Source organism: Stylophora pistillata, chromosome 4, assembly GCF_964205215.1.
Source record: "Stylophora pistillata chromosome 4, jaStyPist1.2, whole genome shotgun sequence".
Lineage (NCBI taxonomy): Eukaryota > Metazoa > Cnidaria > Anthozoa > Scleractinia > Pocilloporidae > Stylophora > Stylophora pistillata.
In genome coordinates, this window is record NC_142522.1 from 33,942,436 (window position 1) to 33,957,282 (window position 14,847).

The 14,847-nt window shown below is 37.9% G+C and overlaps 1 pseudogene; it reads right to left on the reverse strand.

The window, feature by feature from the left end:
- Nucleotides 1–6,012: 6,012 nt before the first annotated feature.
- On the reverse strand, nt 6,013–8,189 carry LOC111332329 (beta-1 adrenergic receptor-like; annotated as a pseudogene).
- Between the last annotated feature and the right edge of the window lie 6,658 nt (nt 8,190–14,847).

Genomic DNA, 14,847 nt, shown 5'->3' on the forward strand with positions numbered 1-14,847 from the left:
CTTTTTCTTATATTAACTCGCCATTGAGTCCTTATGGCTTAGTTTTAAATCATCGGAGAGCAAAACCAAAATTTTGAGGTTTGATTCTCTTTGGGACTCAAAATTGCTTTCGTGGTCCCGCGTTTGCGACAAGATGTAAAGACATATGCGTGCCTCTCAATTTCCTTTTCATTCTATCCATTGTCAAGTTTACCTGACTAATCTCTAGTCCACTAATTTGAAACCTCAATAAAATATCCCTCTACAGTGTACCTCGTACTGAACGAAAAGATGACCTTCCAGAGCCAATTCGAGTGACAACTGTTCTTATTCTGTTCCGTTAATTTTTAAATTCATTACACCCAGAGCACTATGAATACCTAAAATGCGCGCATTTTATGAGTATCCCATAGTTCTCTTTATTGTAATTTTCATTAGCTAAGGGTGATTCTACTTTCAGCCCTACTGTGTTCCTCGAAACAAAATGTTTCATAGATTATTTGAGAAAAGTTCAAATATTTTACATACTTTTTACAGACTGAGAAAAGTTCAAAGGTTTACATCCTTTTTAAAGAAATATTTTAAACAATACGCGTGCTCTCTTCTACGATAGGTGTGTTTACATGAAATTATGTGCCATAGCATCAGTTGCAGACCTTTCTCGAATTTTCCCAACCACCTTCGTGTTTAGGTGAGGCTATGTAAACAAGCGGAAAAATTCCTCTCAGGCTATTATTTCTCAAACATGCTTTAAAGAATTTGCATTGTTTGTATTCCCCTGATATGTGTCACTTAGACTACGCTCAAGTTCTACACTCTGTACATACCTATATCTAATGACAATAATGGTTAAAAATTGAGTTTACCAATCATTTTATTTTCTAGATTTACCATGATTTTAGTAATGCGGAATGAGCTTTCCTTTCAATTTTAAACTTTTGTGTCTTATTATTTCCATTACCGCTTCTCGAACTTCCTTGATCTTCCAACAGTAAATAAGTAGAGTCAGCAGTGAATGTAGATTGACTAAAGCAACCGTGAAGGTGAATGCTACAAGAAGTGATAAGTTTAATCCAAAAATAATAATTAAAGCGGCTACTACTGCAAAAGGAACGTAGCATGTTACTAATGTTAAGTGAACCCAAAGTGAATTGATAACAGACTTCTTGTATCGCGCCATCGTCACTGTAGCACCTGCTTCTTGTACGACTTTTCGTCGACGCCAAATAGGGAGAAAGAATATTGTGTAGGAATAAGTTGAAATTGTAGTCTTGAACACAACTGTTACCCCAAATATGAAACAGTATGCCATCTTGTTCCAGAACGACACGACACCCACTAATATACTTTGGACCCAGATTAGAAATATGGTAACACGTACTCGCCTTACGGTTTCTACATGTCGATATCGTGTTCCTAACAACAGAGCCAAAAGTCGATCCACTGAAATGGCGGTTAGCGTCGACAAAAATACACCTGAGAAAATAGGAGCTAGAAGCAAGGCTGTGTATTTTAACACTTCATAGTGTTCCCAATATTGGCTTATTGCTGTCCAATAAAAAGCAATTGATACTGGATGTGAAATAAAGCCAGCTCCAAGGTCGGTGATGGTGAGATTGTGAAGAAGCAGTTTTGATGTAGGGTAAAGACTCTTATCTCTGCGAAGCTAGACAAGGATCAAAATATTTTCAATAGTGGTAGTTACGGATTGAAAACTGTAGACGACTGTCATGAGTGTTGGCAAGTAAGGTACTTGAAATATGTAGCCCCATATTCCATCGCAAAACATTGTATGGTTCGCTGCTTTGTGAAGATTCATCAGTTCGTCCTAAAAAAGATGAATCAACGCAAAGCTCGGTTATTCGCAGAACAAGACGCAAAACTTTGATGACGAGAAAAAGAATGAGTTCTAAGATCAAGTTGTTTCAAGAGCATTAAGTGAAGTTTGAGTTAAAGCTACGGTTTTCTTATTCTTGATGTCGAATTCAACATTCTCGTGCCGCCTCTCTTAAATTTATTGCATTTGTAATGTAGTAGGCCTCCGTCGGTCAGGGTCGACCATGGGTATAGCATCCTAGTTGTGTGCTTGGCTGGAGCATCGGCGATTATGACTGTGAAGACCAATGCGTGGATGGCAGTCCTTCTTTCAAGTGTTGCATGTGTATGCTGTCTGTTGGACAAAGCTGACACGAAGCTTTCTGCGGGCCCGCCTCTCTGTGGCGGCTTGTGTCAGCTTCTCCTCTCCTGTTTTGAGGTGCTTGGTCACGGTTCCTCTCCATTGTGACCGATCAGCTGCGAGATTCTGCGAGATTTGTAAATACTCCCTTAAAACAAGTGAATATAAGTGATCTTGCCTTAAAATTAACGCATTTGCGAACATCCATATCGGCTTTCAAGGAATAAGCCTTTACATTACACAACTACTTAGATGCCATACTGACTTAAAAACTAATAAAAGTCCAGAGGCTGTTGTTGCATCAGATACCAGATAACATGCAGTCTTTTTTACATACATGTAGATGGCAAAATCACCGTATACCTTTGCCACACTGGTACATGTTTTACTAAAGAGGGGAGAACGACAATACGTTTTGGATCAAAGAAATATTAAAACAGCTGGTTTTAAACGTGAAATGAAAATTTTCTTTATCAGCGCTTTTCCTAGTATCAGTCATTGCACCCTCTCCTCTTTAGCAAACTGCTATACTGAAAAAGGTTCACCTATAGGGTTGAGCTTACTTTCACTATTTTAAAAGTAGAAATCATATTTTTACCTGCGAGTGAAATTCAAGTGAAGAACAACTGATCCTTGCTAGTGGCAAGAAAAGAGGCCTACAAAAATTCGGGCTTCGACGGGATGAGAGCACTGTTAAACTTTATACCTGGAAGAAATCGATACGTTTTCTCTGGTTACTTCAACACTCTTATTTGTCAAAGTAGAAACAAAAAACATTTAAAAAACCAGAACAGCGACACTTTTGACGAGTAGAATGCAGGTTTTTTACAGCATTGAAATACTACACATCGTTAACGAAGTGATCATTAAGGAAAATTATTATTGGTTTTGTTTATTTCTCTTTTTCCACTGTCATGGAAAAAGTAAAAATTTCTAACAAAAAATTGAATTTCAGTATCTGTTATTCGCAGCTCGAGAGCTACAAAGATCTCTTCAGCATACTTGGCTACGCGTTTGGTTTATATCAACTCTCAAAACGAAACTGAATAGCATGTATTTGACCTGGTTTATCTGGGCTTGTTAAAGTAGAAAAAAAGGTAGAAAATTTGTGAAACGTTTCTTTTACTGCATGTCGAATTTCTTTTATTTTCCAGAAGTAAAGTAAGGAATTTAGTTTGATCAGATTATATGTCAATCTTTGGGCAATAAATTAAAACCGGAAAGGCTTGGTTGAGACCTAAGCATTACGACAATAAGGGGTAAATAACATGCGACTAACGTAGAGTGAACCCACAGTGTGTTTTTAACTGACTTTTTGTACCGTGCCATGTTGGGTGGAGTGCTCTGTGTTGTTTGATCTCCCAAAGTATCTTGCACCTCTCTCTGATACCTTCGAATGGTTCCAAAAATTCTCGTGTAGCAGTAACTTGAGACGATCAAATTCAAAGTTCCTACCGCACCTCTTACAATGGGGTAGGCTCTGTGATTCAAAGAGTAGAGGAATGCGACAAAACTGGCCATGAACCACAATAAAAAGACGACCACACGAACTCGTCTGATAGTTACCACATGTCTGTATCTTATCCCCAGCGATAGAGCCAGGAGTCCGTCCAAACTTGTGACGGTCAACCTCGACAAAGATACACCAGAGAAAATTGTAGATGCAATATAGGTTGAGAATTGTAAGATATCACAGAGATTCCGGCTTCCATTTATGGAAGACAAGATCACAGCTATTGCTAATGGCTGTGCAATAAGGCCAGATCCAAAATCAGTCATGGTCAGAGAGCGAAGCAGAAGTTTTGATGGCGGGTGAACAGATGTTACCTTAGGAAGAGCGTATAGAATCGAAATATTCGCTAAGGTTGTTTTAATGGACTAAAGGCTGTAGATAATCATTAAAAATATTCGGAGGGCATAGAAATGTTGGTCATTTTGCCAGAGGCTTGGACAACCGTTCATAATTCTATGTTTGCCTTCACTCAAATCCATCTTCAACTCTAGCCACTCGAGAAGAGATTAACGTGATATTCGCTTCCTCTTGTCTGGGCGCGACAAGAAACGTTTACTGTGTATTGCAATTGTGTATGAACTTTGTAGGAGAGTGGGTTTTTGTTTTGTATGATAAAGCGTAGTTTTGATGGCGGCTAAAATAAATTCAAGATTTCTCCGCGCGGATTAACAAGAGTGATTGTTTCAAAACACTTTAACATTGTTTTTTAAAAACTACAAATTTTTAATCAAAAGCAAAAAAAATTGGTTTTTGGCGACTAAAATGATATAAATGGGATTTTGTTTTATCAACTGAGTGGGCAATGCAAAACTGGCCACTTCAAAGAGTGTAAAAGCTGACGTTTCGAGCGTTAGCCCTCCGTCAGAGAGCGAATTTACAGGCTCTGAAAAAGGGTTAACGCTCGAAACGACTGCTTTTACACTCTTTACAGTGGCCGATTTACATTATCCACTCAGTTGATAAAATAAAATGCTCTTGTTATACTCCCCTACCGACGCTGCACCACAGTTTCTTTAGAATCTTTGCTCCCTTTATCGAAATATAAGAGATCTCCTCCAATTCATTCTCCAGTTGAACTCGATGGCTTTGCTTTCGAGTCTGTTAACTGGGCTAAAGTGCTCGGCGTTACCATAAGAGATGATTTCAAATGGAACGATCACATCTTTAATGTAACCTCAAAGGCTGCCAAAAGATTGTACCTCCTGATTCAATTCAAACGTGCTGGTATCTGTGCGAGTGATCTTGTTTTATTTTACTGTAGTACCATAAGATCGGTTTTAGAATACGCATGTCAAGTATTTCACTCCAGCCTTCCGTTCTATTTATCCGAAGAGCTGGAACGTATTCAGAAGCGCGCCTTGCGCATTATCTTTCCTTATGCAAGCTACAACAGCGCGCTCAAAGACAGGAGAGCATCTCTATCGTTTGATCTTTTTAATGACATTGTTCTTGACATTAATCACAAGCTCGCTGGTCTGCTCCCACCTAAAGCTGGGCACCACAGGCAGCTGCGCAACAATAGGAAGTTTAACGTGCCAGTGTGCAAGACTGATCGTTTTAAAAAATCCTTTATTGTTAGCCATAGCCTAAGGGTGTAAATATATATGTTTAAGTATGTATATATTTTTTTAACACAAGATCATCCTAAGTGAAACTTTTTTATTAGATTTGTATATTTTTATTATTAAGATTTTCAAACCATTTTAACTATGAATTTTGTTTCTTGTATTGTATATTATACACGTAATTCAGTCTTCGGACTGCGAGGTGTTTCTTTTGAATAAACGATTAAAAAAAAAAAAAATTATATTAATGTTTGTTCGAAGCGACAGTACAGCTTCATAAGACCTTTCATTTACTTGAGTGGTATTTAGTTTTTCGGTATACCTCAAGTTAAAGGTGGTCAACCACTTCGTGTTAGTCTTCTCAGTAAATGTAGTTTAATTTAAAAAACCAGATGAACACTTTTTATCGGTGAATTTCTTGGTGTAAACGTTAAGGTTCACAAAACCATATTACTTTACATTTCTACGCTGGTAAACGCTTAGGATTCTTGTGCTAACCCCCTAGAATTTCTTCATTTAGTCATTTAATTTGCGACGTGCAACAGTTGACTTTCCTATATTTACGGCGCAAATTATAGATACAAACATAATATTTTCGCAACCCCTATCTAAAGTGCTTAGATGGCTTCGAGGAAAATGGCAACTAGAGTTCAAAATTTCTCAAAAGTAAAAAATGGAACATAGCGTTAAAATTTGATTAAAAAAGGATTATTTGACGTGTAGAGTTTAATCACAGCTTTTAATAATTAATAATGTTAAAGAAATCCATAAGTTCATAATATAATAATAATAATTTAATATTTATATTGAGCAAATTAACATGTGGATATGATCAAATGCGTATCACAACACTTTTCGGGGGACTTTGGCCGGACTGCATCAGCAGTTTACAAACAATCGAAGGAAACCTATTTGAAGATGCCCCCTCCCAATTCCCAGTAAACAGGCCAGACCACATCACAGTAATCTCGTGAGTGGGTTCTTTAACGTCCCCTGCCTAACCAAATTATCTAATTTATAGATGCAGGAGACGGGACCTATGGTTTATTCGCCCTTATGCGAGAAGACTAGAATGTCTATCCATTTCTTAATATTATAGAAAGGTAGCACATTCTCCTCAGTTATTTTAAGACCTTATTTTAAGACCTTGGCTTGGGACCAAACCGCGAATACTCATCTAAAGAAAATCGTCATTTTACAAAAGCGGGTTCTTCGTCTAATGTATTTTTCCGATTATATATCTCACAGTGCTCCTCTTTTTAGTGGTTCGGGAATTCTATCGATAAAAATTGTTATTTTATGTACAAAACATGACGCTATCGACATTGCCGATCCTAGCAGTGTGCAGGACGCGTGTTATAAATGAAATTCGTAAAATTCTGCTCATCATATAGAGACTCCGTGGCGCAGTGGTAGAGCAATGGAGCGCGGAGTTCGAAGGTCTAAAGTTCCATTCCTCCTTGGAACTTAGAACAATTTTCTTTGTTCTATGCTCGTGACAAGACGATTTCTTTACCGAGCCCTAAACTTACCATCTTTCTTATTCTATTTACATTTTTACATTTTTCTAAGTCCCTAATTAAGCAGAGGTCAATTCTACCCCAATACTAAATAAGTTCGTTTTGCTTAGAATAACTGATAAGTTAATAACTTTTCGTAGGCCTGAGGGTTAAGGAAATTTCTATTTATTTGTCAGCGACAAGCTTTTCGACTTTTGACAACAAAATAAAGATAAAGTCAAAAGCTGTGTCCTAAACTTGAGTAAAATAATTGCGAGTCTCCAAGGGGAAAGATTCCATCGTAGCAAAAAATTTATTGTACTCTATGCCTTTATACAATCAGAGCCCTCTCCGTGCGGTCTCTCTCTTTGTCCAAATTACCAAATTTAGGAAATCGAAATGTTCGTGATAATGCTTCATAGAACTCGTCGTTTCGCAAACAGTACACCCATGGGTTAATTGCCGATGAAGTAAACGCCACTGTTTCAACAGATGTCCACACCGTGTAGTAAACGGATTCGAAAGAAACTTTTTTGCTGAAGTGGTGCACCAAACCAGTGATAAGACTTGGCAACCAGGAAACCACAAACAGCCCCACAATGAAACTCACTGTTTTAGCGGCCTTGAAGTTCTTCTTGGTTCTTTTAAAACTGTCTTGGTTCTGCGCACAGCTGCTCGTCGGTTTTATGCCATTGTAATGTGCTGAAGCGGCTTTTAAAATTCGAAGACAGCAGAACACGATAATGAACATTGGAAATAAAATTGTTATAACTGTAAAAGACAGATATATGTTGATAAAACTGTTTTATCCTGAACCATCAACCTTGAGCAGGGTAACACAAGAGACATAAACCATACATTAGCTATGAGTAAATAACATCTTCTCTCGGTGAGAAAATCTTGGTAGCGCAGAGGATGAATGATAGCTATATATCTGTCCAGGCTAACACAGCATAAGTTAAATGATGTGGCCACAGTGGTGTGGATCCACAGGAAATCCATACCCTTACTGAAGGTGTCGAAGTAGGTTTTAGGATTATAACCCAAACATCTTATTAGTAACCACACTGGATCTATGACAAGTCCTACTAAAAGGTCCGCTGCAGCCAACGAGGTCAGAAACAGGTTGGACATTGTTCTTAGGGATCTTTTTCTGAAAATCAACCACAAGACAATTCCATTTCCAATTATTGTCACTAGCCCTGCAACACCCAACCACGTCGCTAAAGCGATCTTTGCCTGCAAAGGTAGCAGGCCACTTTGGTTCTTCAAATTGCCTGTGTCATTCATTTCAACCGTATAGAATTCTTTACCAACCTTCAGTTCCTCTTCTGATCAAAAAAATGTTTGCTGATCACGAATCATACCTTATTTTGGGCGACTCGGAAATTCATTTTAGAGACCTTGACCGTCAATTCGTCAAGACTCTTTTGGTTCGGATGCTGATAGCTTTGGAAATGTTTTGACGTTTTGTCATAATCATTTTTATGCAAAATAATGGTTGTTGTAATTGCTTGCTGTCAAGCATTGTTTTGCTTGGCAGGTGGCTCTCACTCTCGCATAAGTTTATCAATACTTTGTCGATTCCTCGGAAGAGAAAACGGATTAAATGGGTTCTTTATAAGATTTCGGGTTATTTATGCATGAATTCCAGTTTTATGAGCGAGTTTTGATAAATTGCACTCGCAATCGGACATGTAGTATCTGGTTGATCGTATAAATATTAATGAAATACATATTTAATTCAAAACGAGTGTAAAAATCGATCTTCGTGTAAACCAGGCTCCTTGAAACTACTTCAACTTCCCCAACGAGAATGAAGTAAATTATCATATCGTTAGATTTTAAGGCGGAAAAGATTAAAGAAATTTGCACTTTTGCACCTAAGGAAATTAATTTCACGAACACTAGAACGTTTGAATTGAAAAGACCAGTGATATTTTATCGTGTGGGGGGTCTGATTGATGAATAAAAACAGTTTATGTTCTCTTGCTAATAATCCGTTCATCGTCAGTTCCCACTCATGTAATTGAGCGTGGCTCCAGTTGAAACGTTTAAAGATGTCCCCAAACTATTCGCAATTACAATTTCATATCAAGCATGACTATTTTTGCTACTCGGCAACGCATTTATTTAGTACTCGTACGCCCGCTCATATATACTAGGGCAATCAACCTTAGTGCAAGTACTTCAGAGAATACTTATTTGCGTGTGAAATTAGGAAATTTGACTAACAGCTGGCCGCCTAAACTAATAGTTACCACTTGCTCTACACTCGTAAGAATGGCAATCACCCTTTTTTAAATATTTATGATTGCACATCATTAAGTTGCATTAATTATGGCCTCTAGCTAAATGAAGAATTTCCTTGAGATTAAAGCACCATACGCTATGTGGTAGTAAAAACTATTGAGCAAAAACTAATTACGTTTTAATTATTTAGAATTTTGCAGTTGAAATTGACATCATTCTCATTATTTTTAAAACGCAAGTGTTGTCTATAATACTCTTTACAAAGGTATAAAAGTGCATTTTTAGGTTCTGGTTTGCTTTAGCTTTCTTTATTATTATAATTTGCGTGTGATCGGTCTGAAACTTCCAACTGTTCGACGTTCACCGAAAATACGATGGTTTGCTCGTCAAAAAAGTTAGATCCCTAACATGATTCTCTCCAACTAAAAAACGTCGCACTTGCAAACCTTCTAACGATAGACAATAATTTGACGAATACGAACACTCTGAAATGTTGTTTTGGGAATGAACCTGGGCGCTGGTTTTTAAAAGACGAATACCAAATGATTTCACCTCAACGTCAGTAGTCCACTTTACAGTTGCACTTTGCTTGGTTGCCAAGGCTTTGAATAGGAGTGAAGCTAAGGGTGACTGCGTTATGATACAGACCTTGCTACTTTTCAAATGTAAATTACTTTTTTTTATTATGCCAACTAGATACTGGTCTCTAGCTATCACAATGAAGTCACCTTCAGCCTCACTCCAAATCAAAGGCTTGGCAACTAAGTACGCAACTGTAAAATGGCCAATTGATTTTGACCAAGAGAGGACACTTTATCCTCTCTTGTTTTGCCTAACTAAAAGCAGCGATGAATTATTAACTATAGCTCTAGGAAAATAAAGATTGATAATAATTTGTTATTATTAATACTACCCTTTTAATAGGTAGGGGGGCTTCGCTGCGCGCTTGCTTCACTCGCGCGCTGTGATCTCCGCTAAAATTAGATGACAATAATTTCTTTTTAATTTGAAACACTTTTAATAGATTTTAAATAAAGAAAGAATACTACAACAAAAGCACTGGTAGCATGTTTTCGAGCCAGTGCCTAAGTGGTGAGACTCCTATAACTTTCGGTTACTGCGAATTAGGGAATAAGGAAGTGAGTCTAAGGATATGTCGAATGCAGGTTTTCAATAAACATTTCGCCCGTCAAAAAATGGTCAATTGTGATACAACTGGACCAGTGTCAGAATCTTACAATTGCTTAGCGTAGTGACTGATCTATCCCTTATCGAATGAGTACGTGACTTCCCAGTCAAGTGAGAAATACCTAATTTGATACTTGTGCCGCCCTTCCTTAAAGTCATGGACTATTCTAGTCTATAAAAATTGAGGCTTTGGGAAGGAATTGTTATGAAATAACTACAGTCTATTCTTCGCTAGCGGAAACTTGATGTCGAGACAGACAGCTCTGCTTACGGACACTGTTTTTAGAGAAAATAAATAATCGTTTCAGTGTGTCACAGGAATGTAGTGGATTGTATTGACAACCTTCGTGAAAGAAACTGAATTGCATGCCCTTTCATTAGAAAGATCTTATTTGCCCAACAAGAGACATATTATCAATTTTCATAAGAAATATGATTGTTCCAGATATCTTGCGTATTTCTTTTAGAAATTTTCAAAGAAATGATATCCTATTTATTTGTAACAATAGACCTCCTGAAGTCGTGTTTTGTGAGTAAAGTTGTCAGAGTGACATGATATTGAAAATAATTGTTCGATCTAGACGTGCTTAATTAAGAATCTAGGGCAGTTCAATTTGTTCCCTCTGCGATGATGCGAAATATGAGGACCACTTCATGTTGCCGCCGAAAATGATCACAGTTTTTGAAAGCTGAGCATGTGGCTCGGTAAAAACGAGACAAACACTCGCAAGAGAGAAGAAACGTACAGAAGAAATCAAATGAATAAAGGCTGATAGTTTCGAAAGAAACTGTTTGGGGCTGCATCGGTGGGAGTAACGAAATAATTTGGATATATCAACAAAGTTGAAATGGTAAATTGGCCACCGTAACGATTACAAAAGCTGACGTTTCGAGCGTTGGCCCTCCGTCGGAGCGAATAGAATTCGCTCCGACAAGCGAATTCGTCCGAGCGAATACTATTCGCTCTTACGAAGGGCTAACGCTCGAAACGTCAGCTTTTGTAATCGTTACGGTGGCCAATTTACCATTTCAATTTTGTTGATATATCTAAATTATTACAGAAGAGATCGCCTGCTAAAAGCTAAGGAGCTGGACCATCGTTTGCCCCCTTTAACTTCTATCACCAAGAATATCGCGACATTTATAGCATCAGACTGTAATATATTTTCCCCCAAAGAGGCCTACTCTGGGGCCTTAAGTCGCTGTAACTTTGGGCTACTTTGAGCGATTTAAGGCGACTTAAATCGACTTAAGCAAAATTGGCAGAAAAAAACATTGCGACTTTAGACAATTTAAGGCAACTTAAGGCGACCTTAGGCGACTTAATATAAGGTAACTTAAGGCGACTTAAAGTGAATTGATTTGACTGAAGTGATAAAATCAAAGTTAGCAATAGTCTCTCCATAAACCTTAAAAACATTTACAGAATCCCTTGCAATAAACACAATAGTCATTTTGGTTACTTGTGTATGTTCATAAGTCACCATAGTCTAAAAAATCCAGATTTCAAACCAATTTAGCTAAAAATAATCACACAGAATTACCACAACAGTTATTGTTAAATTATACAGTTAAATCTAGTGAATAAATAGCCAGGAAACCAATTTAGCTTAAAATGTTTAGACAGAATTACCTCAACAGTTATTGTTAAATTATGCAGTCAAAGCTAGTGAATAAATAGCCAGGAAAACATTATGGGTGATATTCCCAACATCAAACAAACCTATCAAAAATATACACATAAAGACACACATTTTTAATTTAAGAAAAGAGGCATGATTTACATAAAACTAACAGTACATTTCCCACATAATTAATTAAAAATAATTTGATTATTTAATTATTTCAAAAAGTCTCCCAAATTATAAAAATTATTATCTTGGTAAACTTGTCTTCCATATTTTTGCCACTGACTTGCACTGTCAATTGTGGCATGAAAGTTTGGCAAGCTGCATGCCTTTCCAACAGCATCCTAAATTTCTCGGTCCTTTTCAACGACCCAACCAATTTGTTGTTCTCCTGCCTCAGTTAGACAAAACACCCCAATACCATACTGAGAACCATGTACATGCTAAGGTCTTTCTCCACTGTTGATCGGATCAGCAGGACCTTCTAAGCATTCAAGATTTATCTTTAGCCTGGTGGCAGTATTACAGGTTTGAAAACATTCATTGTTACCTCACAACTGTCCAGAAACTAACGAGTCACGACGAAATTCTCCAAGCTGATAACTGCCTCTATAGTTACAATGAATATATGAAGTTCATTTATTTTGAAATGCGGTTGTAGATACGTATGATGCATGATCCTCGCAGTAGAGAGCGCTATTTATGCAATAGCGAAAATCAGACCTGAAAAAAAATCAGGCCCGTACAGGCCTGATTTTTTTTCCTTTCCAATGATGCAAAATATGCATGAGGACCACTTCAGTCCGTCATCGACATTGATTACGTTTCCAAAGTGCATGTGGGATCTGCTTTGTTACTGAAGAACACCAGCGCAAGCTAGAAGAGGAATACAAGAAGATAGTCGCCTGCTAAACACTAAGGTCCACAAATATGGTTTTTGCTGCAACTTCTGTCACGGAAAGAATGTTTCGATTCGGCATAAAATTGTAATTTAATATTCTGTTTGAAGACATGTAATTTAAAGATGACGGCTCCATCCATTGCTCCTTCTCTCACTGCCATTTTCAATCTCAGCATTTCGCTGAACTGGAAAATGGCCAAAGTTTCTCCTCTTTTAAAAAAACAGTTCAACCTTTTATTGTTCAAACTATCGTCCGATCTCAATTCTTCCCATTCTTTCTAAAATTCTTGAGCGCCATGTTCACACTTCTCTTTACGAATTTCTCTCTTCGCATGATCTGCTCTCTGATTCTCAGTTTGGTTTCAGGAAGTCTCGCTCTTGTGAATTGGCTCTTACCGACTTAATTGATCGCATCCTCACTAATATGGACCACCGTCTTTTGAGTGGCCTCTTAGTTGTTGACCTAAAAAAGGCCTTCGACCTAGTTGATCATTCTGTGCTTCTTTTTAAACTCAACTCCTATGGTTGTTCTCCATCCTCTGTTGAGTGGTTTCACCTCGTACTTGTCAAATCGCTCACAACGTACAACCTTCAAGGGAGTCCTATCTGAGTCTTGTCGTATGTCCGGCTTGATGTCCCGCAAGGTAGCATCTTGGGTCCTTTGTTCTTTTTGCTCTTCATAAATGATCTACCTCTCTATGTGTCTTCTTATGTTGATCTTACCATGTTAGCTGATGATACCTCTGCTCTAGTGAAAGGTCCTTCTTTAGCGGTATTATCTGGACATGTGCGTCACTTAGTATGCTAAGGGTTAAGAAAGAAGCAGGGAAACGTCGACGTAACCGAGTGTTTCCCTTACACTTCTTTCTTGCTCTGGCCAGGTCCTCCGGGCTTCACAACAAAACAAAGTACAGTCGAGGTTTTTCCATTTTTTAAGTGATAAGTCTCAATATATTGAACATGGCTCCTCCACTTGCGCAGGTCTCGCCCCCACCCCCCGCGCTCTCTTGACGGTCATGACTCGCACCTTCCTCTACTCAAATGAAAATCATAAGGCAGCATCGTTCTTTTCAAGGTTGACTTCGAACATAAAAAACTTTTAAAAGGAGAAAAATGTTAAATTCTAAGCCGGGCAAAATGAGAAAGAAATATATGTCTCTGTCTTATTTTGTTATGGTCGCTGTCTGCAGAAAATGTGTAACATATTATTCTTGTATTTGTATGAATTATGATGTCTTTGTGGCTCAGTGGATAGAGCACTGGAGCGCGCCAAATCCGTCCATTGGACCTTGGATTCCTTGTGGGGAATGAGCAGTTTATTTCTTCGTTCCTCGCTAGAGGTAAGACGAAGAAACATCTTTCACCTGTTTTTTTTTCTCACCTGCTTTTTGTTTTACCTGTTATCACTCTTAACTCTTAGGATTACTGCAGCTCGATGCGTCATGCGGCTGGTTACGTAGTCAATCGGAAGTGACCCAGCGCCAATGTTGCTTTCTCCTTGTGTGATACACAGCACTCTTAGTTAATTTTGTAAACTTTTAATCTATTTTTTTTTCTTCACGGAAGACTAAAAATGCGTTAGTTTCTTGACAATTTATTACCTTCACCGATAAATTTCATTGTTCCATTGTCATCTTTGCGTTATTTTTGTTACGATCCCTTCGTAACAGGAGAACGAGCAATTATTTGATTCATTCACGCAATTTCAAAATGAGACCGTCATTAAATATCTTTTTATTCATTACTGAGATGTACTGTTTTTATTGTTCTTTTCGAGTATCAGAGTTAACGTTATTTCCTGGTCACAAAGTAGTTAGCTGGGAATTTTTCCCACTGTCACATGCCAATCCCTCGCTCACAATGCATTTTATTTAGCTTGATTCTTGATCAGCTGACTGAGCGTGCAAACAGAACTCCGCGCCAAATCTGTGACGTAGCAGCCGCTTATTGGCAGCAGTTGTTAATGAATATTTATCAAAAGTTGTAGAATTTTCAGCAAACCACGCTGTCCGTCGTAGAGGAAAGGCCTGCTGTCCAATCTACTTAATATAACGTTACACTCTGGAAGGAAAGAGACACTGGACCTGAAAAGAAGAACAACGAAAGCACTTTAAATGTCACTGTAACAACAGGTGAGCGTTGCCT